Source organism: Colobus angolensis, unplaced genomic scaffold, assembly GCF_000951035.1.
Source record: "Colobus angolensis palliatus isolate OR3802 unplaced genomic scaffold, Cang.pa_1.0 Scaffold131, whole genome shotgun sequence".
In the NCBI taxonomy this organism is placed as follows: Eukaryota; Metazoa; Chordata; class Mammalia; order Primates; family Cercopithecidae; genus Colobus; species Colobus angolensis.
In genome coordinates, this window is record NW_012114364.1 from 2,178,962 (window position 1) to 2,204,405 (window position 25,444).

The 25,444-nt window shown below is 37.6% G+C and overlaps 1 protein-coding gene across 1 annotated transcript in view; it reads left to right on the forward strand.

Moving 5' to 3' along the window:
- The first annotated feature begins 24,260 nt into the window (after positions 1–24,260).
- ERGIC2 (ERGIC and golgi 2) overlaps positions 24,261–25,444 on the forward strand; it is a 43,336-nt gene continuing 42,152 nt past the window's right edge. The window contains exon 1 of the mRNA XM_011934102.1: positions 24,261–24,382. The gene's annotated coding sequence lies outside the window, so the exon portion shown is untranslated. The remainder of the gene's footprint in view (positions 24,383–25,444) is intronic.

A 25,444-nucleotide genomic window follows, 5' to 3' on the forward strand; every position in this document is an offset into this window, starting at 1 on the left:
CTAGATATCTGTTACACTGGAATAACACAAATAACACAGAAAGAACAATGACCAAATATTTCATGATTAGATGCAATATTTTTATTTTAAAAATCAATTTATGCTTTAAGTATTCTAAAGACGCAAATATTAATACTTTAGTTAACTTTATTGATCTTCTCATTTTAAAAGCAGTGTAAGAAAAGATAAGTCTCATCTCTTGATCAGAATCCTAGTTTTGAACCTATGAAAGAAATGCTTCCAATCTGAAATTTTAATAGACTTTTACAATTACTTTTATGTAATGTTTTGTTATTCCTTTTCCAAGGGTTACTTTTCTAAGGGACAACAATAGAAAATGATACAGGAAGTTGGCCAACCCAAGACAAATGTGGCATTCCAGCTGTTGACCAATTTCTAATGGAAAATTTGGACAGAAACACAAACATGCCACCAGCCATGCTTGGAGAGCCTAGGTTGGTTGGTAGCTGTGCTGCACCTGCAATGTCATAGCCCTGGCTGGTTACTCTGCAGCACCCAGACAACATTATTGTAGAGGCTCCCTGGCCACAAAACAGTGGGTCCTGACAGCAGTGCCTTCTAACTTTGCCTGTGCCTGTGCCTGTGGTGCAGGGTCTCTGAGACTGTTGGTTCAAGGGTTCACAGTGCGTGTACCCATCTGCTCTCCCCATGTCACAAGAAACATTAAAGTTTATGCTCCCGCTGATATAGTCTTCATCTTGCAAATGAACGAACGTATTAGGTGAATGGAACTTTCTGTCCTTCAACAATACACATACCACTAATAGTTTTTCATTTTAAAAGCTACTTTCTCCTTCCAGGTCTTTTTAAAGATAAGTGACTAACAATGCTCCCTTCTCTTTCCTCATCTATAAAACGGAGATAATGATGCCTTAACATGTGTGCATCAGCTTCTGAACATAGCACCTAGAGCCCTGGAGTTGCTGAAGGGTGAGTCTCCTTCCTCCTTGCACTCCTCTACTGGTTGATCGTCATACCTGCTCCCAAAATAAATATAGAAAGTTTTGAAAAATTTTAAAGAATGCCCTTGGAAAGAAATTTTTTTCTTTGATTTCATCTGAATCTTGTCTCAATGTGATATTGAGACATTATCGAAAATTCCCTCCTTAGTTTAAAAGTTGCTCAGTATTAAAATTCTGGTATTTCTAATATTGGTCTCCTAGAAATAGTGAGATGGTTGAAAACATCACGTAATGTCCTATAGCTAAATGATTAGATATAATGTCTTCAGTGTCTTCAAAGTAGCAGATCTTTCTGTCTGCTCAAATAACTTGGTGAGCAGGACCCTTCAGTGAATCAAAGCCTCATTTTCTTTACCATCCCCCAACTTTACTTTTGAATAGGTAAATCACAAGAAGTCATCCTTATAAGGAAATTTTCAGACTTTTATGTGTTCAAAATTATTTGGGAAGTTTGTAATCAAATTTTAGAATCATAATTTTGAGTTTTGATTTGATGAGTTACATCAGATTCTAAATTTTTAAGGCAATGCCAGACTTAATGCATAGTCCCTAGATACTTCTTTGAAAACCATTGTACAGGAAGTAAATATAACCTTCAGAATATCTTTCAGAGACCATTATATAAGTGTTTAACATCTAGTATTATAATTGTAACAATGCACAGAATCATTATCTTGAGGCACCATAAATCTTAAAAATCATATTTTGCTTAGTATTATGAAAGAAAGAAAATATATACATTAAAATTTTTCTCAGGGATTAAAGTTATTAAGAGAAATCCCTATTTTCCAAGAATTCAAGATAGTAAAAAATTTTAATATAGATTAGAAACGTAGGCTTGGCATGGTGGCTCACACCTGTAATCCCAGCACTTTGGGAGGTGAAGACAGGAGGATCAATCGGGGCTGCGAGTTTGAGATCAATCTGGGCAACATAGCAAGACCCCCATCTCCACAAAAAACTAAAAAATATTAGCTGGGCATAGTAGTGTGGGCTTGTAGTCTCAGCAAATTGGGAGGCTGAAGACAGAATCACTTGAGTCCAGAGTTCAAGGTTGCAGTGGGCTATGATCGTACCTGTGTACTCCAGCCTTGGTGATAGTGCAGTACCATATCTCTAATTTTAAAAAGAACAAAAAGAAATGTAAAAGAATATATTTTTAGTAATTATGAAAAACGACTATGACCTCATTAAAAGAAATGTCTATTTCCTCACTCCCTTATGACAAATACTGTCACAGATAACCTGGTAACAGAAAGAAGTTACCTCTGGAACATGGGAAGCAGTGATTTGATACCAGTGAAACCTGCCTACACTCACCCTGGCTTCTCACAATTTTGCCCTCATGCTGATCTATCCTGTTGCATCTGGATAAACCTACTGAATTAGGTCAGTATGGGTAGCTTTTCTATATTTTGAACCTTTGCCATACAACTTAATATCTATCATCTTGCTGGGAAATGCTACACATACTTCTGAATTAAATAATTATTTCAAAACTTCCTTATATTTATGCCACTTTCTGTAAAAAGTTAAAGTATCTGTACAAACATACTTTCATAGGTTTTTAATTGATGGAGGTCTACAGAAGGTTTCAAAGAAATTAATTTTTAATTTTGATTCTTTTCCTATGAAGTTACTCCAAATACTTAGGAATTTGAAGCATCAGATGTTCAATTTTCTATACTTTCATGACATAGTAAAATCCTGTTCTTGCTTAATGGTTACTTAAACTAAAACTAATGTGAAAACTGGGTGAGGAATTGTTAGTCTGGCTTTGCCATGTAGTAGTCATGCGATCTTGGGCATGTTATTTAACTTTCCTGTGCCTCAGCTTTATTATTACTAGAAAGGAATAATAGTACAGTACCCTGCCCACCTACTTAGCACAGGTGAACATTCAGTGAGAAAGCGTACTGCGGGAACTGTAACTAAGACTTCTCCACTCTCAAGCCCGTGCCTTTCCATAGCCTCACAGAGGTCTGTAACCAGTTTCCACATTCTTCAACTGTTCCTCTGCCAGTAGCCTCGCCTCCCTTTTGCTGTCTTTTCAATGCTTCCATCCTGCAAACTATTAATCATGGCTCAGCCCATCATTTGCTTTCTGTTCTTTTATAACCAAATCAGCAAGAACATTTAGAACAGTAGAGTGTAATCTCTGGGTTGCTTAAAACACACACACACACACACACACACGCACACACACACACATACACACACACACTTATAGGCCAGGTTGCATTTTGGACCAGTTAAGTCACAATCTCAGGGATGGAGAGTTGGCATCAGCATTTATCCCCTCCTTATCTTGCTTTATGCATTTGATGTTAATTAAAATTAGGTTGAAATACTTTTAGATTCACATGCAGTTTAAGAAATAATGCAGATACCCAATATACTCTTTACCGAATTTCCCCCACTGGTAACATCTTATGGGATATTGATACAGTCAAGATATACAACATTTCTATCACCCCAAGGATTCCTAGCGTTGCCTTTTTTTTTGAGACAGAGTCTTTCCGTCACCCAGACTGGAGTACAATGGCACAATCTTGGCTCACTGCAACGTCTGCCTCCAGGGTTCAAGCAATTCTCCTGTCTCATCCTCACGAGTAGCTGAGACTACAGGCACATGCCACCATACCTGGCTAAGTTTTTAGTGGAGACAGGGTTTCACCATACTGGTCAGGTTGGTCTCGAACTTCTGACCTCAGGCGATCCACCCGCCTCAGCCTCCCAAAGTGTTGCCCTTTTATAGCAACTCCCACTTCACTCTCTCCCAGACCCCTGGCAACAACTAATCTATTCTCTATTTCTATAATTTTGTCATTTCAAGAGTATTATATAAATGGAGCCGCATAGTATGTAACCTTTGAAGACTGACTTTTTCCACTCAGCGCAGTCCCCTGGAGGTTTATCCAAGTTGTATTGTGCTTATTCAATAGTTCTTTCCTTTTAGTAGTTCATTCCTTTTAATACATGAATAGTATTTCATGGTATGAATGTACCACAGTTTGTTTAATGGTTCTTCTGTCAAAGCATATCTAGGTTGTTTCCAGCTCTGGGCTATTACAAATAGAGCTCCTGTGGAAATTTGTGTACAAGTTTTTGTGCGGACATGTGTTTTCATTTCGGTGGGATAAATGCCCAAGAATGTAATTTCTGGGTTATATGGAAATTGCATATTTAGTTTTGTAATAAACTAAGCTGTCTTTCCATGGTAGTTTTACCATTTTATATTCCCACCTGTAATGTGTGAGTGACCTGGTTTTTCTGCATCCTCACTGGTATTTGCCATTGTCATTCTTTTTAAAAAAAAAATAAAAAAGTTAGTCATTCTGATAGGTGTGTAGTGGTAGTGATATCTTATTGTATTTGCCTAATGGCTAATGGTATCGAACAATGTTTCATTTACTTACTTACCATTTTTTAACCTCTTCAATGACAAGCCTCTTCACATCTTTAGCCTATGTTCTAATTGAATTGTTTTCTTACTGTGTGGAGTTTGAGAATTCTTTATATATTCTAGCCACTAATCCTTTGTCAAATATGTGGTTTGCAAATATTCCTCGCAGTCTTAGCTTGTCTCTTTATCCTCTTAACAGAGTCTTTCGCAAGGCAAAAATTTTAATTTAGATGAAGTCAAATTGCTCTGTTAAAAAAGAAAAGAAAAGAAAAGAAAAAAAAAGCTTCTCCTTTTGGTGTCAAGTCTAAGCATTCTTTGTCTATCCCTAGATTTTTTCCTTTGCTCTTCTTGAAAATTCTATAGCCTTAGCCTTACACTTTACATTTAACTTCATCATCCTTTTTCAGTTAATTTTTGTATAATGTGTAAGGTTTAGGTTGAGGTTTCTTTCTCTCTCTTTCTCTCTCCCCTTTTCTTTTTTCTTTTTCTTTTTGGTGTGTGTGTTTGTGTGTGTGGTCTAAGGGATATCCAGTTGCTTTAACACCATCTGTTGAATTGCTTTTGTGCCTGCCATAAATAAAGTGGGCATATTTGTGTGGGTTTATTTCTGGGATCTTTTTTCTGTTGAGCTATGTGTCTATCCTTTCACATACTAGTACATATTACTGTAGTGACATAGTAGACTTTATATGGAAAAGTGATTTCTTCCAATTTATTCTTGGTGAAGATTGTTTTAGACATGCTAAGGTCTGTGCTTTCTCATATAAATTTTAAAATAAGCTTGCTATGTCTACAACAACCCTTGCTGTGATTTTGGTAGAAATTGCATTATAGCTATAGCTCAGTTTGGGGAGAATTCACATATTTAGTATGTGTGTCTTCCAATCCATGAACAATATGTCTCTCCACTTATTTAGATCTTCTTTGATTTCTGTCACCAGAATTTTGCGATTCTCAACATACAGATCTTGTACATGTTTTGCTAAGTATATACCTAAGTATTACATTGTCTTCATTGTGATTTTAAACGGTATTTTGTTTGGGTTCTACATGAAATGTGATTGATGCCTTTGTGTTGACCTTATATCCTAGTCCTTCCTGAACCTAGCATTGGTATTTTATAAATTTCTCCTGGAAATTTTAATGTGCAGCCAACGTTGAGAAGCACTTTTTAAGACAAAGACCAGTGGTGATATTTAGTGCCCTTAAAATCTTGTGGTTTCCAGTTTCAGTACCATTCAGCAATCCTTGGGGGTATGCCTGCATGGTTCTGTCTTCTAATATCCACAATCGTCATTACAAACATTCCTGCTTCTTTTCAGCCCTTCTTTCCTTACTTTCTTATCTTGATCCTTTTTCCTGTTCTCCTAGGACTTTGCTTCCTACTTAACACCACCTGATACCAACGGTAACATAAGATTTTGTTTCTCTTCCCTCTAAGAAATTAGTAACTTATCTGTGTCTGTACCTATTCATTTCTTTTCATTGGGAAGAGTGAGAGATGACTTTTTTCCTGTTAAAGACAAGACATTTCCCACCTGTAATTTCCAGCATCATTACCTTTATGTGAATATTCGGACATACTTCCTTCATGTATTTCCCACACTATTCATTTGTATTTAAGTAGTTGTAGTAATATACCTATTGTAAGTTTTATATTATTGTACATTTTCATTTATGATAGTCAGCATTGCTTCATATTAAAGACTTTTAAAATATAATTTTAATGGATACATGGTAGCCTTTCCACAATTCATATAAAAATGGATTGTTTCCTTTATAAAAAAAATTTAAATAATGCTGGATTGACTATACTTGTATATATATATTTTTCCAGGACTAGGATTGCCTTAAAATAAACTTCCCAGAAGTAGAATTGCTGGATTTAGGGTAGGAATATTTTAAAGATTCTTGACATAGTTCTAAATTATAAACATAACTGGGTGGACTGTAAGTTGTTACATCCTTTTCTGTCTTTTCAAAAATCAGGCAGTGTGGCAATAGTTGCTATTTTTTAAAGTACAAGCTTCATGGCTCAGCAATTCTACTTTCCAGGAATAATGGCATAACTGCACAGATTTATTATCTGTAATGCTTGATGCAGCTTTTAAGCAAAAAAGAGAAAATGGTCTAAATGTTCATCAGTGGGATTTAATCAATCATGATACATTCGTTAACTGACTGATATGAGTTGATGTGATCATAATCTAACAAATGAAAAAAATCAGAATAAGAAAAGCAGTTGGTAGGCCCAACACTCTTACACCCTGTAATCCCAGCACTTTGGGAGGCTGAGGGGGATGGATCACCTGAGGTCAGGAGTTCAAGATCAGCCTGGCCAACATGGTGAAGCACTGTCTCTACTAAAAATACAAAAATTAGCCAGGCATAATGGCAGGCACCTGTAATCCCAGCTACTCGGGAGACTGAGGCAGGAGAATCGCTTGAACCCAGGAGGTGGAGGTGGAGGTTGCAGTGAGCTGAGATCATGCCACTGTACTCCAGCCTTGGTGACAGAGCAAGGCTCTGTCAAAAAAAAAAAAAAAAAGGAAAAGAAAAGAGAAAAGCCAGCTGCTGGTTAAAAAACTTACGTTGGCAGAAGGAAAATGGTTTAGCTCAAGAAAATTTGGCAGAAAGTGAAATGATTATCTGCAAAGGCAGCATAGCATAAAATTTGGATGTGCATAGGGAAGTGAGTAGGAAAATAATTTATACCTCAAAGAGTTTGTACAATTTTATTAAGAACAGTAAAAATAAAGAACAAATCATTGAAATAAATGATCCAAGATGGCAGATAGGCTGAAGCATTAAAGTATGTGAAAGTCTGAATCAAAATACAATAAAACAGCATGAGAAAACAAACGTGTGTGTGTGTCTGTATGTGTAATACACGCAGACACATACATAAACCCACATTGTTTATATATAAACACATTTTGGTGATAAGATAAAAATGTGAATGTTTAGATATCTAATGTATCAATATATTTTATTATACATCTGGGAAGAAGGAATGAATATAAATATATGTATTAGATAAAAAAATACTTGAAAGGTTTAAAGTACTACAAATGTGATTCTTCCCCATTCCTCTCACGATGTAGTCGAAGAAGGAAGAGAGTTGTATTTTCTCCACTGTAACTTCAGATTCAACAATATGATGTCCTAGAGGCACGTAGAAAAATGGCAGATGTATTTTTTAAAAACGATTATGGATGAAAAACTAAGAACCTCACATCTGAGTGTAGGGCATACGTTCCTATTGTCCTGGGAGGATATGGTAATACCTGGAGCAAACTGGTAACATATAAATTGGGCTGATCCCTTTTGAGTAATAGATAGCATTTTCTGCAAGACTTAATTAATCACAGCATTTAAAAGAGTAATGTTGGCCAGGTGCATGGCTCCCACCTATAATTTCAACGCTTTAGGAGGCTGAGGCAAAAGGATCATTTGAGGTCAGGAGTTTGAGACCATCTCAGGCAAAATAGCAAGATCTCATCTCCAAAAAAAAGAAAAAAAAAAAAAAAAGAATTAGCCGGGTGTGATGGTGCATGCCAGTAGTAGTATACTAGCTAGTTAGGAGGCTTAGGAGGAGGCAGGATCATTTGAGCCCAGGAGTTAAAGGCTGCAGTGAGCTACAGCAGCACTACTGCACTCTAGCCTGGATGATAGAGTGAGACTTTGTTTCAAAAAGAGTGGGGGTTACTGTTAGATCAAAGTAGCTATTTCTAGAGCTGTCACTGAAGGGCAAACAACATAGACAATATTAACATAAATCCTACAGACTAAATGATATTTACCTTTCTCTTCAACATCCTTTTTAATTAGGAGAGTTTTCATTACTAATCTGGTGCCAGAGGAAGATGATAAAATAAATTTACTTTATATGTATGACTGCTGGATGGGGAACAATTGAATTTCACAGTGAGTATATGTACCACCTCCTCCAATGTTAGAATTCAAACAAATATATGTGACATCTAAGTGTATTCTGTGTATTCATTTTCAGTTTTTCTCTATTTTTAATATGAATAATGGTGGGAAAAGTCTTTTAAAATAATGGATCTAAGGGTGACTTCCTGGGTTTTAGGTCATTATATTCATGAATACCAGTTTATTGATACTTATAAAAACATGTATTGAAGAATATCTAGTGATTTTTATTACCTAATATTTGTAAGTCTCATTTCTATGTGATTACTCTCCAATTGTACTGTTAACATACACAAACTCAGACACACATACACAATTGTTTTATAACAGTGAAAACTCATACTTAAAGGTATCAGCCAATTTCTAACTATGTGAGGCATTTTTCTGAAATGACGGATTGGTATGAATAGTAAATGGGTGGAAAAGATTATGTGAAAATAACTAGCCTATGTGAAGGTCAACCCATGACTTTGGTTTCACTTCTACTGTATTGCACAACTGAGTTAACAAGTTACAAATATCCAATAGACTAGAATAAATCAGAATGTAGTTTCCATTGTCAGTCTCTAAACATGATGTTTATTCAGCAAAGTTACGTCAAAAGAATGAGAGCACAGTGAAACCAAGGGAATCAAGTATAGGTTTGACATTTAAAAATGAATTGTATTGATTGCTTCATTAACAACTGATTTGGGTCTAAACTTCTTCATTTTCCCTTCCATGAAGTGATATTATTTTTCTCTCATCCTTGAACTGTACAAAATAGTTTTTGGTGTTTCTGTTGTATAAGCTAAAGTAGAATAATATTAGGTCTTTACAAATCACCTAACAACATCATTATGGTGCTCAGAGAGAACACTGGTGGGATTTACCCCTAAGAGTGTATCTACATAGAGGGCAATCCCTGTTTTAGCCTTTAAAAGCATTTGCCTAGGTTTATATGTATTTTTATTCTTTCTGTGCTAGAGGATGAATTTTCTAACATGGTACAGCAGGCTAAGGTATCTCTGATCATTAGTACCTCTTGGCAAGGCTACCAGGGTATGGATATTTAAAAACACCAATATGTTCAGAAGAGCTGCAGGATCATCTTCCTGCATGTTAATTCAAAGATTGCATTGATGAGTCTGGGAGTTTTATTTTTAGTATGTCTCACAAACTGGCATTTGCTGATTCATAAAGACGTATAGATGCATGGTAGTTTTAAAAAGAAAGGCAAGAAGAATAAATACATGGCTAAGTTACCTTAAAAACAAATGAACCGTGATTACTAATTTCATAGTTGAAGTGAACTCAGTTCTCAAAAGGAATTATTCATTACTTGGATGAGTTATGTGTAATTGCTGGTATTCAATGGGTTTTGACCTATAAACATGATCACTTCTTTTTTCTTTTTCTTTTTTTTGAGATGGAGTCTTGCACTGTCTCCCGGGCTGGAGTGCAATGGCGTGATCTCAGCTCACTGCCACCTCCACCTCCCGGGTTCATGTGATTCTCCTAACTTAGCCTCCCGAGTAGCTGGAATTACAGGCACACACCACCACGTCCAGCTAATTTTTTTTGCATTTTTAGTAGAAGCGGGGTTTCACTATGTTGGCCAGACTGGTCTCGAACTTCTGACCTCGTGATTCACCTACCTCAGCCTCCCAAAGTGCTGGGATTACAGGCATAAGCCACCGCTCCCAGACGATCATTTCTTATGATTCAGCTGCATAGCTGAATTAGGTGGCTTAATGAACCTACTGCTGGTAATACTGAAAATGTAAAGAAGTTTTCATGTAATTGAAAACCATCTGGCCATTTCTATAGATGCTTGAAAGTTTCTTCATGGCAGAGTCTACAGTCAGCATTAAGTGAATTTACACTAACTTATCTTTCAGTCTCTCCTTGAAGGCATAGATTTCAATCCAGTTCAGAGATCTGTCACATCAGCCAACTACCTGAGTGGCCATAGTTTTCTATTAGGTTGTGAGCAGAAATCAGTGAGATAAAGAGAACAACCTGTGCCCTGCTTGACCATCCTCTGCAGTTGGGGTTAGTGTCAGCCAGGAATCAGGCATTTGGGAGAACTTCTCTTTCTGCTGGTTGCAGGGAGATTGTGGAAGAACTCCACAATGTGCCCGGCATGGGAAGTCCAAGCTTGTTGACATTGTGAGCTGAGGCAGCAGTCACTGCCATCTCACTGCACCATCTTCACAAGAATTTCTGCCTGCCACATCTGTCACTGGAGAAGTGAGATCACTGAAAGAGCAGTGTGCTACAATTGTGATTACAAATGGGAAAAGAAATGCATAACAGTACACCAGAAAAATTAGTGTCTTGTCAGTGCTGAAATATTCAGTCTCACTTCCACCCATCATTATCATTGCAGAGGTTGGTGTTAGTGTGTTTGTACATTCAATATTAAACATTGGCCACAGAAAGTTAATGTTGTTTCATGCCTCCTGGGAACTTACAAATTCGAATCGTTCAATTCATATCTTGCATATCATGTGTACACTGTATATTTTGAATACCATTATATATAATTGTACTTTTTCTTTCTACTTTGGAAAACACTGGAAGATAAGAAGGGCAATATTATTCAATCCATATAATTCTTAACTTCACTCACAGGGATACAGACCAGAAACTGCTCTGAGCACAAATGGATAGGAAAGGTCCCTGCCAGTTTCACAATTGTGATGAGCAGTGGACATTTAAGAGATTATTTATCAGGCACATCAATTGACCTTAAAATTTTTAGATAAAATTGTAGGATAATTCATTTGTTTATAACATATTGAATTGATCTGAAACTCAGGTTGTCTCAATCCCCTTACCTCTCTAAGCTGTAGCCAAGAATCTGGGAGGAACTAAGGAAGGTCCCTGAGCCAGAAATCTAGATGCCAAAGTCCATCACAGAAATCTGGAATATAAAATGAGTAGGAGCCTAAGGCACCTTATTTTTCTTATTTTACACATTCCACCAAAATGTGTCATTTGGTTTCCAAGAATGCAGCATTCCAAAAGGGCATATGGTTCCACTCTAGGTAAGCACATTTATAATCAAATGAGACAACAATTCATAAGGAAATAGAAAAATTACATATATATATATATATACTCAAACAACTTCACAAAGCGTAATATTCAGGACTTCTGTCCTATAGAACTCAATAGTGTGATTAAATTATAATAGTTTGAATTATTAAGCTGCCATTTCTGTAGGTTAAAAAAATTGAAAATTAACTACTTTATATGATTCAGCCCAATAACTGTAATTACAATAATACATCAAGATGTTAGGTTCAGTATATTCACATTATGAAAATTTTGCTCTTCAAAATTAAAGCCAAAAAGCTTATATGCTTAAATTAGGAATCCTTAACTCTGAAACAAAATGGTATGTTTCCCAAACATTTCTGTCTGTGTTTAAGGCTGGAGGTAACTGAGGCTTCATTGAAATTGGTGAATAATCTTTTTCTAACGAATTTTCATTTTAAAGTTGGAAGTCAAGTATGAGCACAAGATATTTCTGTAATGGTATTAGAAAATAAAACTTCCCTCTTCTCTCACTCTCTTTCTCTTTTAACCTCTCTTCCTTTCCTTCAACCTCTTTTCTCCCTCTTCCCCACCTCCTATTCCCATTTACATTCCCCCTCCCTGACCCCATCTCTCTGGACTTCTTATACTCTTTCAATTTCTCAATGCATCTTTCCCTTTTCACCTCTGTTAATCACTTTTTCTTTCTCAATCTCTCTACTTTTTTTTCCAATCAACAACCTCCCTCTTCTCCTTTCTTTTCTTCCCCTCTCCAATCTCTCATACTCCTTCAAATTCTCATCCTCCTTCCCTCTCTCAATCTTTCTTTCTTTCTCAATGCCCTCCATCTTTCTCTTTCAAACAACCTCCCTTCCCCTTCCCTTTCCTTTTCTTACCAACCTTTTCTGTCTTTCTCTGTTCCCTCTTTCTCTCAACCCCCTGCTCAACTCCTCTGTTTCTCTGTCAAACTTTCCTTTCCTTTGCAAATGCTATGGTGAGAAAGTATTATAAATGTCCTAGTATTTACTGAAAACCCTCTACATGAATATTGGTCTAAAGGTTCTGCTTTTATTAAGTTATACTTTCGGATAGGAAAACTGAGGAAAAATGAAAGATGAGATTTGCAGTAGGGATTCTCTAATTCTCATGTTAATCTGTTTTGTTACCATTTTCACTTTGTCTTTTGTGAATCTTTCTCTTCTTTTTATTAGATGATATTAAAGGGGATTAAAGTTGTATTGTATGAAATGTCAGACCTGCCCAAAGCTTTTATTTTTTTATTTTTTTTTCCCCCTCACACTTTGATCTGCTGGCCATAAATTTTGGTGCTGACACAATCTCTATTGTGACCTCCCTGGGTGGTGTTCCAGGTGTAGTAGGGGCCAAGTCTGAAGGTTTACTGAAAAACGGACCCTTAAAGGGAAATTAATTGCAGAAATGTCATACAAATTTGTTTAACATCTATACACATGAGACTTTAGAGTGAAGACCCAAAGATACAGGGGAAATTGTCCATTTTTATGCTTAGTACAGACAACCATGTAGAAATATGATTTGACAAAAAATATGATTTAATGCTGGCAGACTGAGTGGGGAAACACAGTAAGGTTTGTCTGTCTTGATTCTCTTGGCTCTCTAGCCATGCATTTTTTCCTACTGGTATGAAGCAGTTCTCTCTCTGAAATGGGGGTCTTATGACCTGTAGTCAAACAAGGTAAGTCAGATAATTTCTTTATGGCAAGTTTTTACACAGGAAGAAGGCTGGAGCAGCTGGGAGTTAGAGTACTATTTTTAGGTTTTATGGCTGACTTTGGGGAAAAGGGGTTCTGATTTCTATGACCCACCCTGAGGAAGAGGTATACTAATTTCTATGGCTATCTATGGGGGAGAATGGGACTGAAAAGTTGGAGAGCAGGAGAAGGTCAGGAAATGGTTGCTTCTAAGGCCTTCATTTTGGGGCATTGTCTTCTGAGCCCTGAGAGGATGATGCTCTCAAGGTGCTTCAGCAAAGGGTGCAAGGTTAGCACTCCCTGTTTGACCTAGAGCAGCCACCTGATTTCTCTAAGAGGGTCACAGGCTATTTGGTGTTCTGTTTTTGGCTTCTTTTTGGCTATAATTTTAGAGTTCTTCCATGTTCAATGTTTAATAGGACCTATTGTGTTACAGCTGTTTTACTTTTCCTCTAGTTGAAAGCCAATTTAATTGAGAAGGGGGCATAAACTTTATTTCTTTCTTTGACCTGCTTTCCAAGAACCACTCTCCCTTTTGTATTTTTTTTCTTTTGTTTCTTTTTTTTTTTTTTTTTTTTTAAACAGAGTCTTGCCCTGTCGCCCAGTCTGGAATGCAATGGTGCGATCTCGGCTCACTGCAACCTCCGCCTCCTGGATTCAAACGACTCTCCTGCCTCAGCCTCCCAAGTAGCTGGGATTACAGGTGCCTGCCACTATGCCCAGCTAATTTTGTATTTTTAGTAGAGATGGAGTTTCTTCGTGTTGGCCAGGCTGGTCTCGAACTCCTGACCTCGTGATCCGTCCACCTCAGCCTCCCAAAGTGAGCCACCACACCCGGCTCCTTTTTGTGTTTCAATGTGAAGCTCTATATGTATTAGGTTGCCATCAACTGTGTAAATTGATCTATGATGTAAGGGTTACATAGCCAAATTTAAAGTTCTTAGAGAACTTATAACCTGATTTTTATTCATGTATTTTTAAAAATCCTTCTTGAGCACCTGTTGTTTGCCAGATAGAGACACCTAGAAAGAGAAAGCTTTCATCTGTAGAATTTCATTATAGTAGAGAAAAAAAATATACAAAGATAACTACTATTCAACATGCTATAGAAGCAGCAGCTAGGAAGGAACAACTACTATTTTCTGCAGGAATAGGTGAATATAATATTTGAGATGAGTTTTAAGGTTTAAATAATAGTTGACTTGGTTTTAGTTTAGTATTTATGTTTTATACATCATCTCTTATGTAATAAGCTATTTCGCTATCAACAACTCCACATAGTCTGAGTTTCTCCTGTCACATGGAACATTGGAAAATTTTTTTGTTCATTCTTAAGTCATAAATTACATTACTTCATTTCCTCTAACCCTTCACCTTTTCTTTCTGATATGTGTTTCAATGATATAGTGCCAACATTTCACACTTCCCTTGTCAATTTAACAAATAGTCAACAACTTAAGTCTAGTAAGCGTCTTATTCTCACTGAAGATTAACAACGTTGGCCCATCTCCTGATTGCATCTTTGTCTCAACTTTATTATTCATTATTTAGCACTTGTGTTTTTCTATTTCCCACTGGTATGTCTAAGAGTAAATTTTAACCAAATTATTAAATAATGGCAACAAAAACAACTCCTGGGTCCAGAGTTACTATGAAACTCTGAAACAGGCAGAAGAAAATAGAAGGACTATGATAAAAGAAAGTAAAACTACAGTGATTAAGAAAGGGTGGGGCTGGGCACAGTGGCTCACATCTGTAATCCCAGCACTTTGGGAGGCCTAGGCAGGCAGATCATGAGGTCAGGAGATCAAGACCATCCTGGCTAACATGGTGAAACCCCGTCTCTACTAAAAATACAAAAAATTAGCTGGATGTGGTGGTGGATGTCTATAGTCCCAGCTACTCAGGAGGCTGAGGTGGGAGAATGGCGTGAACCCGGGAGGCAGAACTTGCAGTGAGCGGAGATCATGCCACTGCACTCCAGCCTGGGTGACAGACAGAGCAAGACTCCATCTCAATAAAAAAAAAAGGGGGTGATATTGCTGCAGAGAAAAAGAAACAGACCAATAAAACAATACTGAAGGAGTCAACAATGCCATTTTAATTATTTAACTTGGCAAAAAAATGCATAGGGTGACAATATCAACAGCTAATTAGAAAGTGGAGTAAGAGGAACTCTCCTCACTTCTGGTGAGAAAGTATAATTAGGTACTCCAGCTTTGGAAAATTCAGACAATATCAGTAAAGTTGAAGATAACAGTGTCTTCTCAGTCAACAAGTTCGTCTCTAGGTATATACCCTACAGCATTGTCTTCAGTCATGCATAAAATTAAATGTACATATCTGGGGCATGAAGAATAATTTAACAAACTCCTTATGTTATTCTAATGTGCAGCCAGGTTTGAGACCAGTGTCCTGCAGGAAAGTGATGTGACCATGGACCATTGGATACGGACAGGCATGTTTATAGGAACATCAACAAAAAGTCGGAATTACAAATGTCTATGACAGGAGATGGGATAAACAAAATAGGATAATGCTTGCATGGCAGTAAAATACAATAGTCCACAGGCTCTTTAGGTGAATCTTAGAAACAATGTTGAGTTTAAAAACCAAGTTTAGAAAATTAGGCAGCACATGAAGCTCAGAAACAGGTAAAATTAAATCGTTTGTTTAGGCTTAAAAAGGCAAGGCAATGCTATCACACCACAGCTGTGGGGAGGTAGTGGAATAGGCTGGAAGAGTCACACAGGAGCCATTGCAATGTTACCCATTTTTAGTTATGCTGGATGGTGGTCTCACAGATATTTATTACCTTGTTCTGTAATTTACATATACTTCTGCATATATAAAATACTACACAATATGAAATACTTAAAGCCCCTTTTAACAACACTAGCTCCTCAGGTTGGAATCTGTTCTCCTCTTGTCCAGGTATTTAGAAGTTCCTCACATGCTCAGAGGATTAAACCCTTACATTCTTTTGCAGTTCCCTATGCCTAGAAAACCCAAAGTGTCACTGTGACTTGTGGTTACTGATGTCATTTGTAACAATGAGCCTAGTTGTTAACGTTAGCAGTTACACTTTCTACTGTCTACTCTCTTGTATGAGAAAAGGGTTTTAAATGTGTTTGTATATCTTCTAGGAGTGAGATATTACTTGACCTTTCCATTTAGCTCATTTATTCATTACAACTAATCTCATTCAAATATTTTGAATATACTGTAAATAACCTTTGGACATAGGGATTATGAGTGTTGGTTCTGAAGTCAGAGTTCTTGGGTTCAGATCCCAGTTCCACCATTAAGTAGTGTTATAACTTTGGGGGAAATTAGCCTCATTGTACTTCTGTTTCTTCCTCTATAAAGTGGAGGTAATAAATCTACTCATAGGGATATTCTGAAGGTAAAGGAGTTTCTACATTTAAATCTCATAAATGATAGTTGGCACCTAGTAAACTTCCAATAAATTGTATCTATTATCTTATGTATTTTCCTAAAATGAAGCTTTTAAAGAGGCTCTTCCTCCCATTTGAGTCCTTTAAAATTTTTCTGAACAAAAAAAACAGTTAAGGCTGGGCATGGTAGCTCATGCTTATAATCCCAGCACTTTGGGAGGCTGACGTGGGTGGATCACTTCAGGTCAGGAGTTTGAGACCAGCCTGGCTAACATGGTGAAACTCCGTCTCCACTAAAAATAAAAAATTAGCCTGGAGTGGTGGTAGGTGCCTGTACTCCCACCTACTCGGGATGTTGAGGCAGGAGAGTGGCTTGAACCTGGGAGGCAGAGGTTGCAGTGAGCCAAGATCATGCCACTGTACTCCAGCCTGGGCAACAGAGTAGAGACTCTGTCTCAATTAAAAAAAAAAAAAAGTTAAAAAATCTTTACAAAATATAAGTGTGCCACAAAATTATGTCAAGTGAAAGAAGGCTACAAATATTGATTCCACTTAAATGTATAAAAAGAGAAATTTACAAAGAAAGCAGAGTAGTAATTACTTAGGGCTTCAGTGAGAGCAGGAAATAAAATGGGGGTGATGGAAATGTTCTAAATTTGAATTATGGTGATTGCATAACTATAAATTTACTAAAAAATCATTGAATTATAGACTTACAATGGGGGACTCTTATAGGTATGAAATTTATTAATCTGTCAAGGGTTTTAAAGGAATAGGTACAGAATTTTTACTTAGTTTCACTCTAACAGAAGTTTTTATTAATATGGGTAACTTCAGATTAGATTATAATATTTCAAGGTAGTCAAAACCTGGCAATAAACCTGTGCGGGAAGCAGAGGCTGTGTCCATCTTATGTTACTTGGAGAAAGACTTATTTTAATATATTAAGCTTTGCTATACAAGCATATAGTATTTTCAATTCTTTCTTATGTCTCCAATTTTTACAAAATAATTGTTTTCATAATTCCAATTAAGGATTTAATTTGGGAGTGAGGATCTTCCATTTGGTTATCCCATAGCTTTCAATGTGCCAAGTACTTTACAAATATTAATTCCAAGCACAATTGTATGAGAAAGTCATTATCATTCCTATTTTACCGATGAGGAGATGGAAGCTTAGAGAAGTTGAGTGACTTGTTGATATCAAACAACTGGTTTCAGAGGAGAGTTGGCACATAGGCTTGTTTGACTGATGATGTTAGTCACCATACCACACTGCTGATAAAAGTTCTCAGAGGATGACACAGGAAACAACGTATGGAGTTTTGACTGGAAAGACAGGACTAGAAGCATGGAAAGAATGTAACTGGGTTGGCTTCATTCACACACTTAAACATGTGAATGAAAATGTGCGGAGGTAAAAATAAGATGTGTATTAACGAGGAGATTCTGTTTTCAGAGAGCTTAAAAAAAGTACAAATTTCCTTGACTCCATTAAGAACTGGCTGCTGATGGCTGGTTAACTCTTTAATTGACTACAATAGCATGAAGGATTTAGGAGGTAATTCCCTTACCTAAACTAAGTCTAGCTGCCGGAAATTTAGGGCTGGTGGACAGTTCTACCGTATCCCGAAGGCCTAAGGCTTTTTTTTGTCTTTCTCCTCCACCATCTTCAATGTATGAGTTCAATTCTCAAATCATAAAATTGCTACTGGACTCAAGTCATCACATCATATTCCAAGCAGGGAGAAGAGGAAGTTCAAGGAGAAAAGAGGACAAATGGCTTTGCCAAGTGTGGGAATCCCAAGTTCTTCATTTGGGTTTAATGTCTAGGATTCTGGTGTTAAAAAAAAGGCGGGGGGAGAGTTTTTATATAGGCAACCAGAAGTCTCTCTACCACATTTCTAATTATTATACCGTGCTTTTTTTTTTTTTTAATTTGAAGTGGAGTTTCACTCTTCTTGCCCAGGCTGGAGTACAGTGGTGCCATCTCGGCTCACTGCAATCTCCACCTCCTGGGTTCAAGCAATTCTCCTGCCTCAGCCCCCCGAGTAGCTGGGATCACAGGCATCTACCACCATGCCCAGCTAATTTTTGTATTTTTAATAGAGATGGGATTTCGCCATGTTGACCAGGCTGGTCTTGAACTCCTGACCTCAGGTGATCCGCCCGCCTCAGCCTCCCAAGCTGGTGGCTCATGCCTGCTGGGATTACAGGCAGGAGCCACCATGCCTGGCCATACCTTGCTTTTAATTTTACTTTTGTTATCTATTCTAGAAATAAAAGAAGAAACAGTGTTAACGAAAAACAATATCATAGTTGTATAAAGCAAAAAGGATAATTATTTCACTGCTGTCCTTTTTCCATTTCTTCCAGTTAACATTGTATAACAATAGTAGCAGTTTCAATTATGAGATAGGCCTAGAAATTGGAGGGGAGAAAAGTATCAAGAAAACAAATGAGGACAATTTCCTAGAACCAAAGGACATGAGTTGCTATACCAAGGAGCCATTTCATGCCCAGCACAACAATGAAGACAGACCCATGTCAGAGACATTGTAAAACTTAAGAACACCAGGGACAAAATTGTACAAAATTCCAGAGGAAAAGAAATCTCATCTTATGGGGCAGGAATCTGAGTGACTTTATATTTTGCATCAGGAATGCTTGAAGCAAAAAGATGCATTGCCATGTGGGCCTCTCGGTTGGACTTCTTAAGTGTGCTTATGCTAGAACAGCTGGATTTCCCCAAGCAATGACCCAGGGGAAGGCAAGCAGAAGCACAATGTTATTTATGGCCTTTGCTAGCACTGGCACATTTTAAACTTTACATCTTTTTAATTCTTCCCAAACAAATCACAGTTCAATGGAATTAAGCCTACTTGCTTAGCGTATAGACAAAAAGAAAAATGTAGAAAAGGTACTAATTTCCTAGCCTCATATTTTTCCATATGTTGCCCCAGAATGGAAGATTCTGATGGTTTCCTACGTGTAACTTGAACACGGATTTGGCTTATGATAGGCATATTAATGGTTTCTCCTGATGAAGGCTCAGCTGTCCTTGCCTACTGTTATGAGAGGGAGAAGGCGGATCACATGAGTTACAGAGTATCACCATTGTAAGACAAACGTGATACCAAAGCTGAAGCCCCAATCTGTGTAAAGGACTGAGATCTTTAATGGGGTTCGCCCAACCTAACTACCCTCCATTAGAGCAAAATCAGTTTCTGACCAAACCTGCTCTCCCAAAGCCTAGTTAATGAAAATGTGTATGTAAGGCAAGGGGGACTGTCTGTCTCTCACTAGCTTCTTTCCCTTCAAGACCCAGACAGACACGGGGGAACTTCATGATTGCTGTCTCAATATTTATCTTTTGCTTCAAAAAGCAACTTTAGAAAAAAAGAATATGTGTCAAGTTAGGTCCTGTAAATAGTAACAGTACAGTATATATTTATTCATAATTTTTAGTCAAAACTTTTGACCTCTGAGGGCCTATTATTTATGTTATTTAACTGCTTGTGTATTTTTTACAAGATATAAAAATTGCTTTTGAGACATATCACATATCTGGGATGGAAATTATTTCACTTTTTTAGTTCAACACTGAAGTTAGATTTTATATCAGGAAATATAAAAATATCTTCTGCTCTGCTCAGTTGAATGTTCATTTTTTTCTCATAGCATCAGGTTTTTTTCCTTTTCTTTATAATTAAGACAGTTCATCATATACATAAAAGTCACATACATGAAGGCACACACATACTCAAATGTACTTGTCTTAGGTATTTTCCTAGGTTCAGTTGGGTTTATTAATATATAAATATTAACAGGTAAAAATAAAGTAGCAATTGTTACAAAGATTGCTATAAGGCCTGTCACTCTGGAAGGCCACATTTGTGTCTCCAGAGTCCAGCACAACATTTTAAAGAAGTATGAATTTGAAAGTATTTGGATGAGACAAGTATGCTATCTTCATGACCCTTGAAAACATTTGAGTTTCACAGATGATAAGATTTGTCAGCATTTCTGAGTATTTATTTGTGTCATATTATTGATATTAAAATTTGACCACAGCATGTGAATTAAATAGGTTACCACTTTTTAATGTAATAGAGAACAATAAAGTATTTATATTATGTCTTAGGCACTTATTTTTAAAACCTCATCCACTTTTAGCATGCAATTAATTATGCATTTAAAAGGTTAAAGAAATATAAAAGGAACTGAAATTACTTAAAATATAGATTATAGAAAATATTAATAGATGAAATAAATATATTTACAATGCAAAGAAGAACAGATAATATTGATGAAAGAATATTTGGAAATGGAAAGTAAAACACCAGATTAGAATGTTGTAATCAATATAAATAACTCTTTGGAATGAAAAACATATTTCAGTTGAGTATTTTTGCACTGAAAGATATTGGGGCTACAGTACGTTAAATACATATAGTAATATATTATTAATAATTATTAAGACTATGTACTAACACCTATCAAGATAAATAACACCAGCCATAGTCATATATTTTTGGGGAGGTTATTTATTGGATCCCCTTTTACCCACAATGTAGTACAAATTTCATGAGGGTAAGAGTGTCTGCTTATCACTATGACAAAGTACTTGGTACTTAGCACATTATTTGTCATATTAAAGGTGCTCAGTGAATATTTGTTGCAAGAGTGGCTAGACTGCAAGTTCAGTTGACAGATCTGTGGTTCATTTGAGCCTATTAATCATATTAAAATATTGCACAAACAATGCTTTATAGATAGAAGTGATTACTTTGCTGAAACAGAGGTATCAGATGGCACAGAGTGTGCATGGACTGAAAGTATTTATCCATCAGCTGATTATGAAATCTAAACTTGTCATGTCAAAAAGTGATTTAAGACTTTTAAGTCCAGCCGCCGTGGCTCACTCCTGTAATCCCAACACCGTGGGAGGCTGAGGTGGGTGGATTATTTGAGGTCAGGAGTTTGAGACCAGCCTGGACAACATGGTGAAACCCCGCCTCTACTAAAAGTACAACATTTAGCCTGGCATGGTGGTGGATGCCTGTACTCCCAGCTACTCGGGAGACTGAGGCAGGAGAATCGCTTGAACCCAGGAGGTGAAGGTGAAGGTTGCAGCGAGCCGAGATTGTGCCACTGCACTCCAGCCTGGGGGATAGAGTGAGACTCTGTCTAAAAAAAAAAAGAAAAAGACTTTTAAGTCCCAACTTGGCATATGAAAAATAAAAATGATTTGAAAGAGTAAACTACAATGTTTGAAAATGTAAATTTTAAATCAGATTGTATCATTGATGATCACCTGTGGTTGAAGCAAGTGATAATAAAGGCCTGGCGTATAGCATGAGATTGGGAATGGTCTCATGAATAAAACTGATGGGTCACTGGGATTGGCAGCTAGAGAAAAGGAGGAGAAGACACAGAAGATTCTAACCTGGTTAAGTTTGAGGTTAATGGTGCCATTGACTTTTCTAGGCATAGAGGAGAAGAAATAGATTTGGGGATAAATTATGAAATCTACTTGGATACTGGGCATGGTGGCTCACACCTGTAATCCCAGGACTTCAGGAGGCCATGGTGGGGATGGATCACTTGAGGCCACAAGTTCCAGACCAGCCTGGGCAACATGGTGAAACCCCATCTGTACTGAAAATACAGACACACACACACACACACACACACAGACACCATTAACCAGGTGTGGTGGCTCATGCCAGTAGTCCCAGTTACTCAGGAGGCTGAGGCACCAGAATCGCTTGAGGTGGACGTTGCAGTGAGTCGAGATTGTGCCACTGTACTCCAGCCTGGGCAACTGAGTGAGACTCTGTCTAAAAAAAAAAAAGACAAAAACGAAAAATGTATTTCGGATGTACTGACTTTGAGGTGCTTATGGGCATTCTTTTGTCAAAATTATTCATTTATTAGTTTATCTAAATTTTGCTGCTCACTTGCTGAAACTTTTACTCACGCTACGGAAAGAAAAAAATGGCACAAAAACACCTTTTGATCATCTTTACTAAATACAGGTTGTTATGGAACAATTCTTAATCTCAGTTTAAAACCTATCTTCTGCAGGTAATACATAATGGACGTTTTAAAGCAAATTGATTTCCAGATATAGCGCCACTGATAACACAAGATTAAGCATCCATTTCTTTTTAAAGTTAATCAGGTTTCAATCTTCAGGGGAAATTAAGTTTACTCTTCACTGGGTAGATTAGAAAATGGTGAGTTGTTTTCTAAATAAGAAGGATCAAATTAGTCAGTTTTGCTACACCGGGAAATCCAGCTCTCAAGGGATAGTTGTGATCCTGAAAGTAGGTTATCCTGGAGATGAGGGATCAGGTGTAACTAAGTGAACAACAGCCAGCCTCCATCCAAGCAAGAGCCCATACTCACAAAGAAGGAAGAGTTGCTGATGCCTTTATGGCAAAGATTAAAAAAACAAACAAACAAACAAAAAAACAAAGCATTTTAGATGTATATTAATTTACTTAATCCTCATAACAACTCTGAGATATTATCATGCCCATTTTACAGACGAGCAAATGGAGACACAAAGAGATGAAATAATGTGGCCAAGGTTACATGCTAGTAAGTTGCTGATCTGGAATTTTAACCCAGGAAGTCCTGTCTCCAGCGTCTATCATTTTACCCACTACACTATACTTCTTAAGCATGTCAAGAAAGTGAGAACTTTAAGTTGATTTAATTAGACTAACTCTGAAAGTCTGAAAATAATATTGATTCATTGGAAACTTTTCATCAGCCCTTATTTTGGGGGATATTCAATTTAGTGAAATTTAATATTTCAGTAAAGGTTAATTCACTACATAAAGCAATGTGATTTTTTTCCTTTGAAGCACAGTTTAGTATTGTGATCAAGATTTCCCTGAGTCTCCCAGCGGTCTGAATTGGGGTACATCACTTCACTACCCCTTGACTCAAATTCCGTATTTATAAAACAGGCAAATACTGGTATTACCTTTTAAGAGTGTTGTGAGGATACGCAGATTTTTTTAAACAGCAGTTATAGCCTTTAAACAGTAATTATAAGCATTTGTCATAATTATGCCTTTGTTAGACTTCTAGGTCAATGAATCAGAACATTTAAATCCCAATGTTTGATTATAAAATCTGGTAACAGATGGGTGAAAAGGAACCTAGAATGGGTTTACTCTCCAGGAGTTCACATTTAACTTTTCTTTCCAAAGTCCCCTCTATTAATTCCTGTTCTATGAAGTGATAGGAAAAGATGAGGTATTAATTTTCTTTCTTAAATATTTGAAGGCATAGTTGGTGTTGGCGAAGGGAGATGAGGAAGACAGATGTAGTTTCTTATGAGATATTAAAGCCTGGAAGACAATAAAAACGCAGATCAAATAATAAAAAGCGTTACCTGTGGCGGAAAAGGAAGTTCAAATGTTCTTGTCAGGGGAAAATGAGGACACAAAAACTGAAAGAGGGCACAAAACAATTGCAGGGTGATATGCATTAGGATCGTTAGGGATAATTTCTGCGCCCAAGGCTCTTATTAGTAATGAAATATGGTGTGAGGAGCTGAGATTCGTTCTGCAGTCTCAAAGTGTCAGCAGGAAAGTAACCCCTCCCTTGCCATAGAAACAGAACCGAACTGGCAGCGCGATTACACCTAAGACAAGCTGCAACCTCATTTCCGTGTAGGCACGCCCCTTTCATCTCAACCACGCCTCTTCATTCCCTAAGCACTTCGTAAGCAAAGAGAATATCGCGAGAACTCTACATTGTCTCTCTTCTGACGTTTTCAGCCGTGATAGTCGCTTTTGTTCTCGCGATATTTCCGGGTACGCGGGAGCCCCGGCGACCCGGGCTTCTGTGAAACATGGCGGTAGGCTGGGACCTTAACACAAGGTAAAATACTGAAACCCCGCTGGATGCTGTTCCCGGGGTTGTTCCAGGGCTGCTTAGGGCATAAATGCAGTTGAGGGAACGGGGAGCCTGTCATGGGCTTGGCTTCCTGTCTTCATTGATCTCTGGAGAGCGGGTCGGACGGAGAAGCCGCTCCACCTCCCCCGGGGGCGTTACTGGCAGGACCCTAGGCAAAGATGCTACTGGGAGCTTCCCTTTGCCAGGACTAGGTGCTCGTGTGGTATCTTGCAACTCGAAGGAGTTCAGGTGCTTCCTCGATAGCCCCTGGTTCTGACCTTTTGCTTCTCACACTGCGCGGTTCCCAGGTGGCTTCTCCAGTCCGCAGGCGGGTAGGATCCCAGTCGGTCGAGTCCCAGTCCTCCCGGATGTCAGACTCCCTACCCCCATTCAGACAAATACCACATTCGTGGCAGCACATTGCCCTCTGTCTCATTTTTAAGAGTCTTGGCCTCGCCTGAAAGGAGTTTCGCACAGTGCCCCGGAAAATGAGAAAGGAGCAGGAGAGGGCGAGATGCTGAGAGACAGGTACGACTGTCACTACTTTTCCTCGACGCAGAAAACCCTCCGAAGGCAACGTGTCAACTCGTGGTGAATAGCCTTGGTTATCGGTAGTATATAGAGTTGACAGGTCGTTGTTTGAGAAAACACGTTTAAATAACTTTTATATTTTAGTGCACCCGAGACTTGAAGACAAAGTGACATAATAGCTGTTAAAATGTTGCCAGACTGGTTTTCAGAAGCAATGAAAGTTACAGTTAAAAACAGGATTTATTCATTTGAAGTTGTAATTCAGTATTTCAGTTAATTGCCTAGCCTGATACACTGGATTGTAGTATACCGCAATTATAAAGAACGAAAGAAGACTTATGGTTCACTGAAAAAAGACTTACGGTTATTTACCTAATTTGTTTGTTGATATCTTTAAGTTGTTGTAATTATGCCAGTTCTAGTGGAAAACATGAGGAAAGAAATTCTGTTTTTTTGGGAGGGTGGGGGTTGGCGGTGCAGGGATGGATAGAGAGAGGAGGATTTTTTTTTTTTTTT